The sequence below is a fragment of the Notolepis coatsorum genome, assembly GCF_963971535.1.
Source record: "Notolepis coatsorum genome assembly, chromosome: 3".
Classification (NCBI taxonomy): domain Eukaryota; kingdom Metazoa; phylum Chordata; class Actinopteri; order Aulopiformes; family Paralepididae; genus Notolepis; species Notolepis coatsorum.
In genome coordinates this window covers 50676339-50696221 of record NC_140167.1, presented here as the reverse complement: position 1 = coordinate 50696221, position 19883 = coordinate 50676339, and positions in this window count along the sequence as shown.

Below are 19883 nucleotides of genomic sequence, written 5' to 3'. Positions count from 1 at the left end.
TTGTTTTTAAATGTCGTGTTCGAGAGGGCGGCTAGGTGGTGTAGTGGGCAAGGCGCTCGTCACCAATGCAGGAGACGCTGGGTTCGAGCCCAGCTCTCCGCATTGCTATCAGCTTGGCTGGTCGTTCATACTAACACAATTGGCAGTGTTAGGGGTGGGAAAGCTGATGGGTGGGGATCGGACGTTGTGGACAGCGACTCCTACAGGTCGGTTGGGGCGCCTGCGCAGCAGAATCAGGAAGCGACAGGGGCGGCGTGTCCCTCCCACGCAGACCCCCGCCGCTGAGAGATCGCGCTGTGCAGGTGAAAAGATGCGACGGCTGCTTCCTCGAGTACCGGAGGGGACACGTGATGTAAAGGCTTCGTCCACATTGCAGCCGGCTTGTTGGAGGCATGGCCTAACAGCGTTCGAGATAGGGGAGGGTAATTGGACGATATGAAATTGGGATGGGAGAAAATAGAAAATGGGAGAAAAAAGTAGATATAAAAAAAAAAAAACATTTTGATTTTGGATTCCAGATCTCTAATTTATTTCATTCTTTCTCTTGTCCTTCTACTTGTGTAGCTTATAATTTGACCTATAATAAATGCCTTGAAGGCTTCCCATCTAATTGTGGCCGATGTTTGGGTCGTATTAATTTCAAAGTATATATCAATTTGTTCTCCCAAAAATGTTAAGAACTTTGAGTCTTTCATCCATTTTGTTTGAAATCTCCATTTATGGTATTTACGTATCAGCTTTGGCTCCACATATACCATCATAGACAGAGCTGCGTGATCTGATATGACTATGCTGTTGTATTGACATCCTCTAATGTTCTGCTGATATCAGGAAGTAGTCTATTCTGGAGTAACTTTTGTATGTACTCGAGTAGCAGGAAAATTCTTTCTTTGATGGATTTAGGTGCCTCCATATATCCAGTAGGTTCAGCTCTTTTATAAAATAGTGTAATGTTTTCCTGCATCTTGTGTGGGTGTTATCCACTCAGAAAGATCTATCATCCTTTGGGTCCAGAGTGCAATTAATTAAAGTCCCCAGCGATAATATATTTGCCTGGTAGTGTTGAGATTTTTAGAAATAAATTGTTATAAAAGTTAACGTCATCATTATTCTGTCCGTATACGTTGAATTAAATTGAGGTGTTCAGAGAGAAGGCGACCTTGTATAATCAAGAATCTACCGTTAGGGTCCTTTATCCCCTCTTCAATATGGAATGAATATACCTGTGTATTAGTGTCATTACACCTCTACCATTGGTAGAGTATGAAGTTGAGAAGACCTGTCCTGGCCACCTCTGTTGTATTTTAGGTGTTGTTCGCTAATAAGTGTGACTCTTGTAAAAACACTATCTTGGCTTTTAGCTGTTGTATCCTGTTTATAACCTGCTTTACATAATTAACACTGTTTGAAACTTAACCATGTCTTCAAGTTTAATTATTCTAGATTTAATAAATAATATGTTTGTGTGTTCTCGATAATTCACTTTATGTGTGATTCTTACAGCCCTCTTCTGTAGTATAATGGTTTTATATTATCCCATATATTCCCCCATACTTCAACACAATAACTAAGATAAGGTGAGATGAGTGAACAGTAGAGTGTTCTCATTGCCTCATACTCTAACACATCCTTTACTTTATTCATAACAGAAATACTCTTGGACATCTTTTTTTTAACATGTGCTATGTGATATTTCCATGTTAGTTTATCATCCATAATTACACCAAGAAAACGAAATTCAGTAACTCTCTCAATATCAACTCTATCTATGGACAATACTATATTTGTATCTCGTTTTCGATTGCCAAAAATCATAAATGTAGTTTTTTTTTTTAGATTCAGTGATAGCTTAGTTATTTACATCAATTATTTCCAGAAAAAAAACAAATTGGTATCTTCAGCAAACAAGACAAACTGTAATAGTTTTGAAACCTCACAAATATCATTAATATATAAAATAAAGAGTTTAGGCCCCAAAACTGAACCTTGCGGTACCCCACATTACATTTTCATGAGCTCAGATTTGACATCTGCCAACTGTACATATTGTTGCCTATTGTGGAGATAACTACTCAACCATTCAAGAACCATTCCTCTCATACCATATGAACGTAATTTAGAAATTTAAATATTATGATCTAAGGTATCAAATGCTTTTTTTAAATCAATTAACACCCCTATTGTTAATTTCCTTTTATCTGTTGGTGTTGTTATTTCTTCAATAATATTCATTAACCATTTCACTGCCGCACTACCAAAACGGTTAACCCTTTCACTGCGACAATACACAGAAGGTTACCCCGTTCACTGCCACACGACAGAAGGTTAACCCTTTACTATCACACAACCGACGGCGACTGTCGGTTGTGTGATAGTAAAGGGTTAACCTTCTGTCGCGTGGCAGTGAAAGGGTTAAGGCAGTCGCTGTTGACCTGTTAAATTAATAAACGAGTACTACAGAGTAATAATGATAATCAAATGTATGTACAGTGTTATAGTATTAAGTAAGTTATAGTATGGGGTGTAAAAAGTACCCATAAATGATATTTAAGTGAAAGTATCAGTATCGTCTCAAAATCGTACTCAAGTAAAAGTCAGAGTATCTGGCTAAAAACGCACTTGAGTAAAAGCAAAAATTTACTAAAAAGTCAAAGTAAAAACTTTTTTTTATTGCAAGGGATAGACCAGGGGTCTGCTCTTCACCTTTAGCATGGTTCTATCTATGTCAAACTCTCCCCATAGCTCTCTCTCTGACCAAACCTGCCTGCTCTCAGTGCTTATCTCGATTGTTTTTGTTACAAACCTGCTGACGACCTTGGCATTCACACACCCTGCTTGCTACCGTGGAGACACACACTGGCTGCCGGCTACTTTTAAGATCTATAGATCCATCTGAGTAGATGCTGTCACCCACCGATATATACATTATGTACACATTGAAAAACATAGATTCCTTCAAAAGCGACCGCAGAACACTGGAGAGAGTAGTGCAAGCGGCCGAGAAGATCTGTGGAAGCAAACTACCCTCCATAGACAATATCTTCACCGAGCGGTGCGTCAGCAAGGCACACAGGATTCTGAAAGACCCCAGCCACCCCAACCACAAACTGTTTGAGCTCATGCCGTCTGGCAGATGGTACCGGAGTCTCAGATCCACCTCCAAAAGAACAGCTACTTCCACCGGGCCAACAAGCTACTGACTGAGAGAATGAATGAATGAATGAATGAATGAATGAATGAATGAATGAATGAATGAATGAATGAATGAATGAATGAATGAATGAAAACTTTATTTAACAGATTGCAGAATGGGTACAATACAGTACGGCTCAATACATACAATTGTTAAGGGGATGCAGACCTGAGAAAGACGTTTGTCTTGTTTCCATCAGGGTCCCCCATTTTCAATTCATATAGACATTTATGACATACACAACATACATGACATTTATGGCATAGGGACATATAGGTATTTAGTACTGATACATTTGTGACATAAACGGTATTCAAATATACAGTACTGATTCAAATATACAGTACTGTTACCCCTAGATCCTGACAGAGTATATACATATGATGGGGAGGGGACTGTACATTAGGAGGGGGTGGGTGGGTGGGAGAAAAATATACATACGGCGGGGAGGGAATATATACATGCGGTGGGGAGGAGACTGTCTATTAGGAGGTGGTGGGGGTTTTGGGCATTTACGGTGGCCAGTTTTCTAATTGCAGCCTCCCGTAGGTGCTCTTTAAGAGCGGTTTTGAATGTGGGCAGGGATTCACATTCCTTTACAGCTTTGGGTAGGGCATTCCACATTGTTGTGGCATAATTGCTAAACGTGTTTAGTCCCTTGTTTGAGCCGAATCTGGGCTTTACATGATTTGTTGAGCTTCCTTTGGTGTAGTGGTTGTGGTATTCACTGACCTTTGGGAAGTATTTTGACATGTACATGGGCACCCCGGTCGTATAGTGTATCTTGTAGACCAGGCCCATTGCAAGTTGCTGTACTCTGTCGTCTACTCTAAGCCATCCTAGGTTGTCAAAGTGGGCAGGGGTGAGGTGGGTTCTGGGGTTCAGGTCAAGTAGTAGTCTGACCAGTTTGTTTTGTGATGTTTGTAATTTTGTTTTAAGCGCCTTTGAGGTGCTTTGGTACCATGAGGTGCACGCATAGTCATAGTACCCTTGAATGAGTGCTCCTGCCAGAGTCTTCAGGGTATTCTTGTTTACCAGAGAGGAGATCCGGTACAAGAATCTAGTTCGTTGGTTGACTTTTTTTATTACATTGGATGCCATTTTGTCACAGGAAAGATTTGCCTCTAGGATGGATCCCAGGTAGGTAATTTCGTCTTTCCTTGTGACAATATTGTCACCCACTGTAACTGAGAAGCCGTCGGTCTTGCTGAGTTTGTTATTTGAACCGAAGAGAATGGACTCTGTTTTGCCCATGTGTAATGATAGTTTGTTATCAGCGAGCCATATGCAGATTTTGCCTAGTTCCGAGCTGAGGGTTTTTTCAACCTGCAACTTGTTCTTGTCAGAGACCAGCAGGGCTGAGTCGTCCGCAAACAGGAACAAGTTGCAGTCACAGTTGCAGAGACTCTGAACCATCATGGTCACGTACAAAATGTCTTGTTAAAGTTATATTGTATAGTATAGGATTATTTTAAGTCTATTTGTTGTATTGTATTTGTATGTATATAATGTATTTTATCAAACAAGTATTGCAATGTATTGCACACTACTACGGTTCAGGAGCCAAGGAAAACAAGCATCTCACGTTTTCGGAATGTATGTACATTCTAAAAGCTGTGACAATAAATCTATCTATCTATCTATCTATCTATCTATCTATCTATCTATCTATCTATCTATCTATCTATCTATCTATCTATCTATCTATCTATCTATCTATCTATCTATCTATCTATCTATCTATCTATCTATCTATCTATCTATCTATCTATCTATCTATCTATCTATCTATCTATCTATCTATCTATCTATCTATCTATCTATCTATCTATCTATCTATCTATTAAAAGCAACTAATCATAATAGAATACAAACTGAAATTAACTTTCATAATTCTGCATGCCCACACACACAGACACACAGACACACACACACACACACACACACACACACACACACACACACACACACACACACACACACACACACACACACACACACACACACACACACACACACAAACCCACACATAACCCCCACCCCCCACACACACACACAGACACGCACAGACACACACATGATTGCACACACACTCACACCATACCGATAATACATGGTATTTCATTCTTGTAGTATCAACAGATACAATTTGTGTATTGCAAATGAGAGCTATATTATGCCATTCTTTTAATGCTATTTTATTGATGTTTCAGCAACAAGGCGTTTTTGACTTGCTCTTTAGACACTGTATTTATACCATTATCACTGTATTATAATGTTGTATCATATTTAAGATAAGATATTTGTTACAAAGGGTCAGATTAAACCGAATATATATATTTATTGATTGATATATATTGCATAATATTTGTATGTCGTTTGATATCCCTTGTATATTCTTTGTACATATGCACGGAATATCCCTTTAGTCTACTACAGCCCATAATATTTCATTCTCCTATTGGATGGCGTGCCACCAGGCGCCAGTGACTTACCCCCTAGAGCCGACTTGAAAGCTACCGACATAACATGTCTGTGCATGCCCGCTTCTGCCCAAGGCTACGAGACAGTGAGCAGGCTGGCACTCGTTTGTCTCCCGTACATATAAATATGGCGCGGCGAATACAGAACTTCCCTTTCAGTTCCCTTTCAGTTCGAGTTGGAGTTCAGTCTTGTTCAGTTACCAAGTAAAGCCTCACCCACCATGCAACGTGCGGTAGAGTAGGGCTCGTATTGCCTCAAATAGAGTCGTGTTATCCTACTACGTTTGTTCAACGTATCGTTTGCTATTTACTAGTAAGCCTTCATTACGAGTCAAAGACCACGTGAAGTGGGTAATTGTGCGTCTACATAGAGCACTTATAGCCGCGTGCAAATAGGATAGTAGTAACGTCAAGTTCAACTGTGAACTACCGTGGACCACGGAGGATTTACACCGGTGATTGCAGAGCCACTTTCCGGCAGGATTATTATTCTTCATTCTTCACCAAGCTGCTGGAGCAGAGAACCGTCTACACCCACTGCTGTGGGATCTACACATGCCCGTGAGGACATCACTCGAGCCCGTCTCTGTCGGAGCAGAGACTCCACGGCTTCACCTGTGCGGCGCGCACCCTGGGATCACAGCTGCCGTTTTCATCCGCTGCTCCAGGGAGTAAGATCGCCTCCGTGGAACCCATTGACTTTGTATAGAGCATTGCCTCCCCCTGCTGGCTTACAACCGGTAGTACCCCCCTTTCAGTATCTCCAGTATCTCCCTGAGTACCATAGATAATTCCTAACATTCATTATTGATTTGACTATGCAGATTCTATTTGCCTTATAAGCGCAATTAAAGTATTGTTATAATATCCTTTGCTGTAATAAATATTCTAAACGAGTATTCGTGTGGAAACCGTTTCATTGTGGAGGAGTTCTCATCTGATATACTTGTGTACAGTATGGCCAGTAATGTACATAATACGGTAGTGGTTTAATGATACCAATACTTGATTAATACAGTCAGGGAATTGTACCCCTCAGTTACAATTGGTCCTTCGAGCCGGATATAATAATCAGCGTAATATTAATATAATATTAATATTGACATGGCCGATGACGAACACTTCACAAACGGTTCTCCTAAGCTAGATCGCCCGCAGCGCAGACGGCAGCCACCTCCCTATCTAGAGGCATACGCTGTCAGTCCAATACCTAGCTTTAAAGGGACATTAAATACGGATAAAATAACTAAAGCGGATAGTAAAATTATGTCCGACCCTATCAACCAGGATACCCCGACCACAGAGGCCCTAGTGGGTTCTAATGTAACTGACCAAGCTCACGGTGGGGACCAGGAGGGAACTGACACGACTTTATCCCCCGACAACGTCGACAAGGTAGTCCCCGGAGAGCTCCAGGATAAAGAAAGCCCTCCCGGGATGGAACCCGACCCACCACAAGAAGAGACGCGCACCCAGGAGATGGATCTCCTCGGTACGCAACAGGAGAACGGATCTCCAACAAGTACTGCCGGGAGCCGATCGCCCCGAACGGCGTCTTCCCCCAGCGCGGCGGACAAGATGCTGGCGCAAGCACTCATCGCCACCCTGGCAGCCTCCACCGAACGCGATCGACTTCAAGCGCAACAGACGCGCGAGCGCGAACATTTTGCAGGCGAGCGAGAGCGCTTCCAGGCGCAACAAAGGAGTGAAGACGACCGCATAAGACTGGAGACCAGACGCCTCCAGACAGAAGAGAACATTGAGAGAAGCCGCGCCGATGCACAGCACGCCGCCGCCAATGCACAGCGCGACGTCGCACATGCCCAGCGCGACGCCGCCAACGCACAGCGCGACGCTGCCCAGGCCAGCGCCAATCCGCAGCGCGACGTCGCCAATGCCCAGCGCGAAGCAGCGCGCGACGCAGCCCATGCCCAGCGCGAGGCAGAGCGCGACCGGCTGCAGGCGGAGCTGATGGACAAACTGGTTGCCATGGCGACACCCCCTCACTCCACACGGAGCTCTCAGAGATCGTCAAGACATGGGTCTAGGACACATTCCCCTACCCGACGAAGCGACCCGGGACCCCGCCAACAGGAGGATCCTGTCCACGTCTCCGAACCCCCTCCCCAGCCGGTCCATACGAGACCCAGCAACCGGGAAGAACCGGACCACGCCGAGAGACTGAACAGAAGACTCCAGGTCCTAGCAGAGGAAGAGGAGGAGGAAGAGGAGGAATGTCAAGCCGACCAGCAGCAACGTACTCTGGCCCAGGAGGCCCAGTACAGCCCCGACCAGCAGCAACGTACTCTGGACCAGGAGGTCCAGTACAGCCCAGAAGTCAGCCCCGAGGCCCTGCGCTACAAACCCCCGACTCAACTCACGGGTGAGTTTGACGCACCGCCAGCCCCGAGGGACAGCACCTGGGTACCCGACCTTCGGTACCCACCAAGAACCAGCCCAAGACGACACGCACGGGGAGACTCGCCTAGGAGGCCTCTTCCCCAACGCTCACCGATGTGCCAGTCATCCATGGCATCGTACCTTGGCGCACCGACGTTTCCAGACTTCACCCATGAGAACCGAGCACAGTACACGGAACTACGGATGTGCTTAGAGACCATGATGGTTGATGTAGCTGATGAACGCCACAAGTATGCTACCCTATTGAAGCACCTCAAGGTGCCCCGAGCGCACAATATAGCGCTGGCCTATGCCAACTCTACTACCCCATACACAGCGGCTCTAGCAGCACTCGACCAACGTTATGGACGCGTATGGGACTATGTGATACAGGAGATAAGAGACATTGACCGTCTCCCCCCAGCCAGAGACAACAGAGCATTAGATGACTTGTCTATCAATGTACAGTCCCTGGTAGGGATGCTGGGGTCCCAAAAGGAAAAGGGTATCTACGAACTGTACGCTAACTCCAACGTAGAGAGGATATTAGAGAAGCTCCCTCCCGCCCGACAAGAGCGCTTCAGGCGGCAGAGAGACTACCGCGACCCCAACGGTCCAGAGGCATCCCTCCTAGACCTATCTGAGTTCCTCGCCAGGGAGGTCAGTAGCCTACGACTCGACACGTTCGTATGGAGTGGACCAAGCCCAAGACTCGGACCTCGGGGACAAACGGATAACCGCTGGTTGGTGACCGTTATGCACCAAGCCGAATCAGTACCACACAAGAACCACAACACCCCCTCGACGAAAGAGGACCAGTGGAAGATTGAGTGCCAGTACTGTGAGGGAGAACATCGGCTGTATCAGTGCGAAGATTTCAAGAAGCTGACCACGGATGATGTGAGTCAGTGGGTCAAGGACCACCGCCGCTGCTTCCGCTGCGCGCGCAGCCACCTAGCAGCTGAGTGCCGCTTGAAAAAGAAGTGCAGCAGGTGCGGTGGCACCCACTTGGAGGTCCTGCATGACATCAACAGGCGTCAGCCAGGACAACAGAGTGGGCCCGTCGCGGTAATGTACCATGCCGAGGCGGTGGCACCAGCACGAAAGTTCCACCAGACCGCTCCCTGGTGTCCCGACTGCTACGGCAGACACTGGGAGCCACGGTGCGACTCGCACCATATAGATTCTACGTCACCACCCACAGGAGTGCTCCACATTGACCAGCATAGCGGGACCCCCCGTGTGCTCCTCAAAGTGGTCAGAGTGCTCCTGAGCTACGAGGACAAGGTCCTGGACACTTACGCCGTCCTGGACGATGGGTCTGAAAAGACTCTCCTCCTCGCTTCCGCAGCAGCCCAGTTGGGCCTGCGAGGTGTCAAAGATACAATGACCATACGCACCATCAGAAGGGACCAGAAGACCATAACGGGTGAAAAGGTCTCCTTCAAGATAGCAGCGGTGGACCAGCCCGAGAAGCAGTATAGTATAACTAACGTCTTCACCAGCCACGACATAGGCCTGTCTCAGTACACCTACCCCATCCCACAGCTGATGGCTAAGTATGTGCACCTACGTCAACTACCTATACCGCTTATCGACGGCGCCACACCGACCCTGCTCATCGGCTCCGACCACGCGGACCTCATTCTCCCAATTGAGGCGGCCCACGTCGGACCCAAAGGATGCCCAGTCGCGGTTCAGACCCGACTGGGATGGACGCTCCAGGGCCCCCTCTACGGACTTGACAGTCAACCCACGTTTACACGCTGCCTACACACAGAGGCGAGCGACACCGGCCTCTCCCCCGTACAGCAGAGGCTATTGACATTAAGCGAGAGGCCCGTGAGAGAACCGTGGGTACCAGAGGGAGTTCGGAACTCCACCCCCCTCAGCTGCGCTCCAGACGTGGCTGACCTCGAACCCAGCACCCCAAGCGACTCCTTGACGGGGCGGCCGGGACCGGCCCCTCCTCAGATGGGGTACAGAGCAAACAAGAGAAACAGACGGAGGAGGAGAAAGCACAGCCAAGCACAGATCAAAGCAGTCTCAGGCCCGCTTCCTCCTAAGCCCCCCTTCATCCCGTCCAGTCGTCATGACCATAGACCAGTCACTACCCCGAGCTGCGTGGCCGGCCGGCCGCGTAAGCAAAGTGACCACTGGTGCCGACGGAAAGGTCAGAGTGGCAGAAGTGCTCGGCCAAGGGCGGACCTACAACCGACCCGTGGCGAGGCTGATAGAGTCGCCAAGGCTCCCCGACTCGCTTAATGACGACCATGACCCATGACTTTGTGAACTGACCGACCCCTCACAACGGACATTGAGTAGTGGACAGTGCGGTTAATCTGTCTCTGCTTAGCTAATTAGGTGGGACTAATTAGGGGGCGGCTGTTACAAAGGGTCAGATTAAACCGAATATATATATTTATTGATTGATATATATTGCATAATATTTGTATGTCGTTTGATATCCCTTGTATATTCTTTGTACATATGCACGGAATATCCCTTTAGTCTACTACAGCCCATAATATTTCATTCTCCTATTGGATGGCGTGCCACCAGGCGCCAGTGACTTACCCCCTAGAGCCGACTTGAAAGCTACCGACATAACATGTCTGTGCATGCCCGCTTCTGCCCAAGGCTACGAGACAGTGAGCAGGCTGGCACTCATTTGTCTCCCGTACATATAAATATGGCGCGGCGAATACAGAACTTCCCTTTCAGTTCCCTTTCAGTTCGAGTTGGAGTTCAGTCTTGTTCAGTTACCAAGTAAAGCCTCACCCACCATGCAACGTGCGGTAGAGTAGGGCTCGTATTGCCTCAAATAGAGTCGTGTTATCCTACTACGTTTGTTCAACGTATCGTTTGCTATTTACTAGTAAGCCTTCATTACGAGTCAAAGACCACGTGAAGTGGGTAATTGTGCGTCTACATAGAGCACTTATAGCCGCGTGCAAATAGGATAGTAGTAACGTCAAGTTCAACTGTGAACTACCGTGGACCACGGACGATTTACACCGGTGATTGCAGAGCCACTTTCCGGCAGGATTATTATTCTTCATTCTTCACCAAGCTGCTGGAGCAGAGAACCGTCTACACCCACTGCTGTGGGATCTACACATGCCCGTGAGGACATCACTCGAGCCCGTCTCTGTCGGAGCAGAGACTCCACGGCTTCACCTGTGCGGCGCGCACCCTGGGATCACAGCTGCCGTTTTCATCCGCTGCTCCAGGGAGTAAGATCGCCTCCGTGGAACCCATTGACTTTGTATAGAGCATTGCCTCCCCCTGCTGGCTTACAACCGGTAGTACCCCCCTTTCAGTATCTCCAGTATCTCCCTGAGTACCATAGATAATTCCTAACATTCATTATTGATTTGACTATGCACATTCTATTTGCCTTATAAGCGCAATTAAAGTATTGTTATAATATCCTTTGCTGTAATAAATATTCTAAACGAGTATTCGTGTGGAAACCGTTTCATTGTGGAGGAGTTCTCATCTGATATACTTGTGTACAGTATGGCCAGTAATGTACATAATACGGTAGTGGTTTAATGATACCAATACTTGATTAATACAGTCAGGGAATTGTACCCCTCAGTTACAATATTCCTTTATTGATCCCCTTGGGGAAATTCACGCATCATATCAGCATGGGGGGAGGGGAGGTACAGGTACATGGTAATAGTAGAATACATGATACAGGTCATAAAATTATAGTACAGTAGACAAGTAGAAATCAAATTAGGCAGTGTAAACAATATAACAATATAATTAATTCTGAGTATGCGCATATGAGGAAGTAGGCAGTGTAAATGAGCTGGCACAACAGCCCAGATACAGATGTATGCAGACGACACAGTGGTTTACGTACATGCAAACAACAAAACTCAGGCAGCATACAAACTGAATGCAATAATGGCACGCATAGTAAAATGGCTCTCAGAAAACTGTCTCCACCTCAACACAAAGAAAACAGTCTGCATGTTCTTTGAAAAAAGATCATCTGTAACACCTGACCCAGACGTGTTTGCAGCAAAGGAGAGGCTTGAAGTAAATAAATACCTCTGCATAACCTTGGACTCAAACCTCACCTTTAAAAAGCAAGTAGAAAAAGTCACACAGGTCATAAATTTTAACATAGCCAATTTTAAATACATCTGAGACTGCCTCAACATGGAAACAGCCAAACTTTACTTCAATCCAGTAATTATGTCCCATCTGCAGAACCACATTGACACCAATTAATTCAGTTCATAAACAGGCCCTGAAGGTGTTGGACAAGAAACCACCACCACTGTACCATCCTCAAAAAACATGCCCTGCTAAGCTGGGAAAACATGCTGAAACTCAGAGATGCCAGCCTGATAAAAAAAATCCAACATAGCCCCACCATCTCTATCACACTTCTTAACAGAAAGCAGCAGGTTCACCAGAACAGTACTAGAGGGAAATTGTATCATCCCAGGGAGGAAAAGCGCATTTAGTAAATCAGCCTTCTCGATAAGAGCTGCAGAGTTCTGGAACACCATCCCATCACACATCCGCAGTACAAATACACTCAGGTCCTTCACACACACACTCAAAGCATGGCTGTTAGAAAATCAGGTCTGTGACCATTAGCAAGTCACGTCACAGTCCAGCTGCCCAACCCCCGTATGCTTGCCCACTAGCCTGATTATGTATGTATGCCTGCCTATACAGTGCATGTCCATGTATGGGCTTTTATTTGTCCCTGTACACTATGTTTTTTATAGATGCATGAATGCCTAGTGAGTGAATCAATCAATAAAATTTATTTATATAGCACATTTAGACATGACACTTGTCAACCAAAGTGCTTCACATAGCTAAGAACAAAGAAAAGTGCTAAAGTATAGAATAAACAGAAAAACAAAAACAACCAACGGATAGACAAGGAAACAAAACAACACGTCAACAAGCAAGGCAAGAGTCAAAGTGAGTCAGGGAAGGTTTAAAATTTAAAAGACTCAGTGGAGGGGAAAGTTGGGGACATAGGGATGCTGTTCCAGAGGTCAGGGCCTGCGATCGCAAAAGCACGCCCCCCCATGACTTGAAATTGGACCTACGGGTGGTTAAGAGACCCTTGTCAGCCGATCTGAGGGCCCAGACGTTGGTATAGGGGGTGAGGAGGTCTGCTAGGTAAGCAGGAGCCTTACCATTAAGGGATTTTTAGACCAATAGGAGGACCTTGAAATCTATTCTATAGCGCACCGGGAGCCAGTGGAGGGAGGCAAGTACAGGGGTGATGTGAGCTCTCTTCTGGGTACCTGTGAGCAGTCTAGCGGCAGCGTTTTTGCGTAGTTGTAGGCGGGCTATGGTAGATTTATTAAGCCCCTTAATTAATGTAGAGAATATGTTTTATATTAGCTTTAATGTGCTTCTATTTTTCTGTTTCTTTCTGGCTTAAACATCTAGCCCAGGGACTACAACCACTAGTAACCACTACACCCAGGGCGGCACGGTGGTGTAGTGGTTAACACTGTCGCCTCACAGCAAGAAGGTCCAGGGTTCGAATCCCGCTTGGGGACCAGGTTTCCATGGTGCCAGTTACCCAGGTGGGGTATCTCCCAGGCCTTTCTGTGTGGAGTTTGCATGTTCTCCCCGTGCTCGCAAGGGTTTCCCCCCCGATAAGATAAACCCAATGGAAAAACATGCACAACAACAAGATCGCTAACGCTGTGGCGTCCTTGACGAAGACGGACAGGAGCACTTGGATTGGTCCCCTGGCGCAGCTCACGTTGTGCCTGTCTGCTCCCGGCTGCCCTTGGGGGGGAAGGACGACGGGATGGGTTAATCGCAGATACGGATTGCATGCATGCATCGCATGTGTGCCAATTGATGACCTCGGAGCAGGTCCTAAATTACTTATTACTTACTTACTTACAACTGAAAACTAGCAACCCTGCTAATGTTGGCATATTTACAGTTTTTAATTTGTATTCATTTATAAATGTATAACTGTTGATTGATATGTACCTGATCAAATAAACTGAGTAAACAATAAACAATCAAGGTGCAGATGAGGGTCTGTATGCCCTATCAGTTATATTTTCATTACAATAAATATAGTTACAATAGACACTATAATCTAAATATATACAATGAGTAAGTAAGTATACAGTATACACAGGTGCAGTATGCATAAAGGTATGTATGGCGTGATATACTTCATACGTTATATGTTGTCCGTTTAGGTAGTCCGATTAGGTGGGAGTCAGACACACTCAGTGATCAGACATTCCTAGTAGTTGGCAGTGGTCCCTGACCAGTGACCACTGTTATGGAGCCTGATGGCCGCTGGTAAGAAGGACTGGCTGGGGCAGTTAGTTGAGTGTCTGGGGGCTATGATTCTGTGACTGATTGTGCTTCTCATCTTGACTAGCTCATCGTAGAGGGGGTGGGAGGGATTCTCCAGGATAGCAGCCAGCTTCCTTCTCATCCCCCTCTCTGCTACCACCTCTAGTCTGACCAGCTCGACTCCCACCACGGAGCTAGCCTTCCTCACCAGCTTGTTCAGTTTGTTGGTGTCCCTCGAGTTGATGTAGCCCCCCCAGCATGCCATAGCATAGAAGAGGACGCTGGCCACTACAGACTGGTAGAACGACTGCAGCAGTCTATTGCACATGTTGAAGGACCTGAGTCTCCTCAGGAAGAACAGCCTGCTCTGTCCCTTCCTGTAGAGGGCCTCTGTGTTGTCCGACCAGTCCAGTTTGTTTTTTAGATGTATCCAAGGAACTTATATGTCTCCACCATTATTCTATTATAAATTATACTGTATTATATTTTGATACTACTTTAAAGGAACAGGCCAACATTAAGGGAAATGCGCTTACTAGCCTAGCTTAGCACAAATGAATGGAGGCAGATACGGACCAGCTAGCCGAACTATTGGCCAAAAACACTGTATCCGCTTTCATTCATTTGAGCTAAGCTAGACTAACTTGCAGCCGGATAGCTTTCTACTGAACGCACAGAGAGGACATTGATATCTATCTTCCTGTATGACTCTGGAGAAGATGGTAAGCACATTTGCCATAATGTTGGCGCGTTCCTTTAACATTGTTTTTATGCTGCTATTTTGTGCTGCTTCTATTGTTTGTTTTATTCTATTACCATTGCTGCTGTGAGGTTGAGGAACCAAACCAAATAATTTCACTCTTGTGTACCATGCATGTGACGATGTGACAAATAAAATAAAAATAAAATTTGTATTATCTTTTCCCCCCTCCTTTTTCCGTTTTTCTCCCATCCCAATGTTAGTTGTTATACCAATTCCCAATCCCCTTCCTGGTCGTTGCGCACTCTACCCTATACCGTCGGTCTGGGAGGGCGGAGACTATCACATGCTTCCTCCGACATATGTGTAGCCAGCCCATCGCTTCTTTTCACCTGGCAGCGCGGACTCTCACTGGGGGAGTGTAACGTGTGGAAGGATCACACTACCTCTCCCAGATCCTTCCCTCGCTGTGCAGGCGCCCCGACCGAACTGTAGGAGTCGCTGTTTACAACGACCAGGACCCACCCCACCGGCTTTCCCACCCGCTGACACTGCCAATTGTGTCAGTATGGACGGCCGACCAAGCCGGAGGTACCGCAGCTGGATTCGATCCCACTGTCTCTGCGGTGGTAGACAGGCGCTTAGTCCGCTGCACTACCAGGCCGCCCAACAAATAAATATTCTATTATATCCTTCTATTCTTCTCTGTATGGAAGATGTGACAAATAAACAAATCTGAAATCTACATTTACATAACATTTTTGTCATTTAGCTGACACTTTTGTCCAAGGCAATTTACAAGTTCTGTACGATAAGTCAGCAGGAAGGGTACAACTCTTTCAGCTGAGTAACAATGTTCATCAGTTCAACAATGTTGAAACTTGGGCGCTGCAGACGTTGAGTGCATAGTAGTAGAGACATATTAGTATAGTAGGTAGAAATATAGGCAAGGAAGATTCATTAGTGGAAAGGTGCATGATAGTAGAAGGTTGGTGTTTTTTTTTGTATTATTAAATTTGTTTTCTCTCCTTCATTTCAGATATTGATTGAAGAAGAAATCTGAATCTGATACACATCAAAAAGCTGGTTGTGCCTTTGATTGTTTTTGGCAAGAATAACCACTGACCTATACAAGCCAAGTGCTCAGGGCTGTTGCGGTGCAGATAAGATGCCAGTCCACACCACAAGATGGGGGTGTTGGTTGAACATGCGGTGACTTGAGTTCTGGTGACATCCCAGGAATGCAAGTCTTTTGTGCTACAGAGTGGGAACTATAAGCAGTTATGTTACAGATGTATTGTCATGTGAACCAGGGAGAACTGATGGTGAACTTCTGGAGGTCAAGTGCTGCTCTGACAGGAGGGAAACGCAAGCATTTGACCCCGTAACAAATCCTGTACTGGTTAGATTCTATGATTAAGAGGTAGGCCTACAGGCTACAAGTGTGTGCGCAGGGTAACAATGAGAGATAATGCCAAGGATTCAAACATTAATCCACTCTACAAAGATATAACTAACCAATTCTGGTTAAATGCCTTATTGCCATGAAGTTCTGAGTCGCATCATTATTTGTATTTGTATTTATTGGTTTAAAATACAGAGACAGCTAATCACCCAACCCACACGTATATGTTAATCAACTCAGACTACCATTGACCTCATCCTGACCTCTGACAAGTCCAAGATCTCCAATAAAGGGGTTATAGCATGCGGGTTAAGTGATCATTATATGATATTCTGTACCCGCAAAAAGCTAAAACATAAGGCCGGCTGTCACAAAACAGTCACATCTAGAGACCTAAAAACCTACTCTAGCGGGAACCACCAGGGTAAAAAATCGCGCTAAGCCGTGGATGCACTCCGAAATATTGGCCGCTATGAAAACCAGAGACAAAAAATGCTCTGAGTTTCGTAAAAGTCAGTCAAAGCTTACAAAAAGCACGAGCAGTGAACTCCAAGCCCACGTGACTGAACTCAAACTGGAAAGAAACAGACTAAGAAACGACGTAAACTCCATGATCAAAACGGCAAAAAAGAACTTCATCAATGACAAAACTGAGGAAAACAAAAACAAACCACGTGAACTTTGGAAATTACTCAACAATCAACTAGGCTGCAGTAAAAAACTTAAAACCAGATTCTCAAACATAAACATAAAGACGGACAACACACTCATCACAGACAAGCTAGATGTAGCCAATTACTTAAATTTTTTTTTCACAAACATAGCCACAACACTGGTAAACAAACTATGGGGTAGAACACATAGTAGCTTACTACAAAAACCTAGGGGTCCGCAAAGACGACTTCAAACTGGAAATGGTAACAACAGATGAGGTACTCAAAAAACTGAGCGCCCTCCAACCTAACAAGGCCACTGGCCATGAAAACATCCCCTCCAAATTCCTCAGAGACTCAGCAGCCGCCATCACCCCAGTCATCACACACATAATAAACCTCTCCATAAAACAGGGACACGTCCCCAAGGACTTCAAAATTGCGAGAGTGACCCCTCTGCACAAAAAGGGCAGTAAATTAGACCCAGGCAACTACCGCCCTGTTTCTATTCTTACCTCCATCTCGAAAGTCATGGAAAAAATAGATTGAAAAGTACCTAGCGGAAAAAAAATCTAATCTACGAATTCCAATCTGGCTTCAGAACATCCCACTCCACTGACACATGCCTTCTCTATTTGAACGACCACATCAAACAAGAGGTAGACGCGGGCAAATACTGCGGCATGGTCATGCTGGACCTACAAAAAGCCTTCGACACTGTCAATCACTCCATTCTGATTGACAAGCTAAAAGCAATGGATTTTGATAGTCTATCAGTGAGATGGATGCAATCCTACCTAGAGGGGAGAGAACAGATGGTGGAGGTAAACGGTACCCTATCCCCCCCCCCTCACAGTGAGCTGTGGTGTTCCACAAGGAAGCATACTAGGGCCGCTACTGTTCCTAATTTATGCAAATGACATGTCGTCAGCATGTGACTGCAACTTGTTCTTGTTCGCAGACGACTCAGCCCTGCTGGTCTCTGACAAGAACAAGTTACAGGTTGAAAAAAACCTCAGCTCGGAACTAGGCAAAATCTGCATATGGCTTGCTGATAACAAACTATCATTACACATGGGCAAAACAGAGTCCATTCTCTTCGGTTCAAATAACAAACTCAGCAAGACCGACGGCTTCTCAGTTACAGTGGGTGACAATATTGTCACAAGGAAAGATGAAATTACCTACCTGGGCTCCATTCTAGAGGCTAATCTTTCCTGTGACAAAATGGCATCCAATGTAATAAAAAAAGTCAACCAACGAACTCGATTCTTATACCGGATCTCCTCTCTGGTAAACAAGAACACCCTGAAGACTCTGGCAGGAGCACTCATACAAGGGTACTACGACTATGCTTGCACCTCATGGTACCAAAGCACCTCAAAGGCGCTAAAAACAAAATTACAAACATCTCAAAACAAACTGGTCAGACTACTGCTTGACCTTACTCCTAGAACCCACCTCACCCCTGCCCACTTTGACAACCTAGGATGGCTTAGAGTAGACGACAGAGTACAGCAACTTGCAATGGGCCTGGTCTACAAGATACACTACACGACCAAGGTACCCATGTACATGTCAAAATACTTCCCAAAGGTCAGTGAATACCACGATCACAACACCAGAGGGAGCTCCACAAATCATGTTAAACCCAGATTCGGCTCAAACAAGGGACTAAACACGTTTCGCAATTATGCCACATCAATGTGGAACGCCCTACCCAAAGCTGTAAAGGAATGTGAATCACTACCCACTTTCAAAAACACTCTCAAAGAACACCTACGGGAGACTGCAATTTTAAACTGGCCCATGTAAATGTCCTAACCCAACCCCCTCCAATGTACAGTAAATGACCAAGTATGGTTGTCAATATTCCAATGTACAGTTTTGCTTGTACAGTTGTACAGTGTTCCCCCCCCCCCCACCCCTCCTGCCCAACCCCCCCACCCACCCAACCACCTCCAATGTACAGTCCCCACCCACCCCACCACCCAACCTCCCCCAATGTACAGTTTTTACGTCAAATGTATATACTCTTTTCTGGACTCTTTTTGTATCACAAACAGTACTGTATTTGCAAATCTGGTATGTCATAAATGTATAGATGTAGCAGTACTGTATATCTGTATGTAATGTATGTCATATACAGTATGTCCTGATGAATTGAAAATGGGGGACCCTGATGTAAACAAGACGAAAGTCTTTCTCTGGTCTGCATTCCCTTAACAATTGTGTGTATTGAGCTGTACTGTATTGTACCCATTCTGCAATCTGTTAAGTTTTCAATCAATCAATCAAACAGTGCATATTAAGGAACATTACTGTAAATATGCTAATTTAGCCATGTAAGATCTTATAGGTAAGGCAGGCATCTTTGAATTTAACAAAATTGTCCCAGCTCAGTATATTCTGATTTGTTATGCTATGACAATGGTGGTGACGGTTTGTTTTCCTGTCTAGTACTTTCACAGCCAAACTACCTGTACAGATCTTAGTGTTGTACAGGAGGCTTGTGTCCAGCTAGTCAGACAGTATGACAAATGTGACATAATAATAGCATTAAAATATAGCGCATCCTGGCATGATAATTTTGTTGATTTAAATGCTCTCTTGTTTATCTGTAAGCTGTGAATGAGCCCACTGTGTGCTATTTCACACTACCTTCTTAAGAATCTTAAACACATACACAGGGTATTTACTTTGCACCATACAAATAACACCTGAA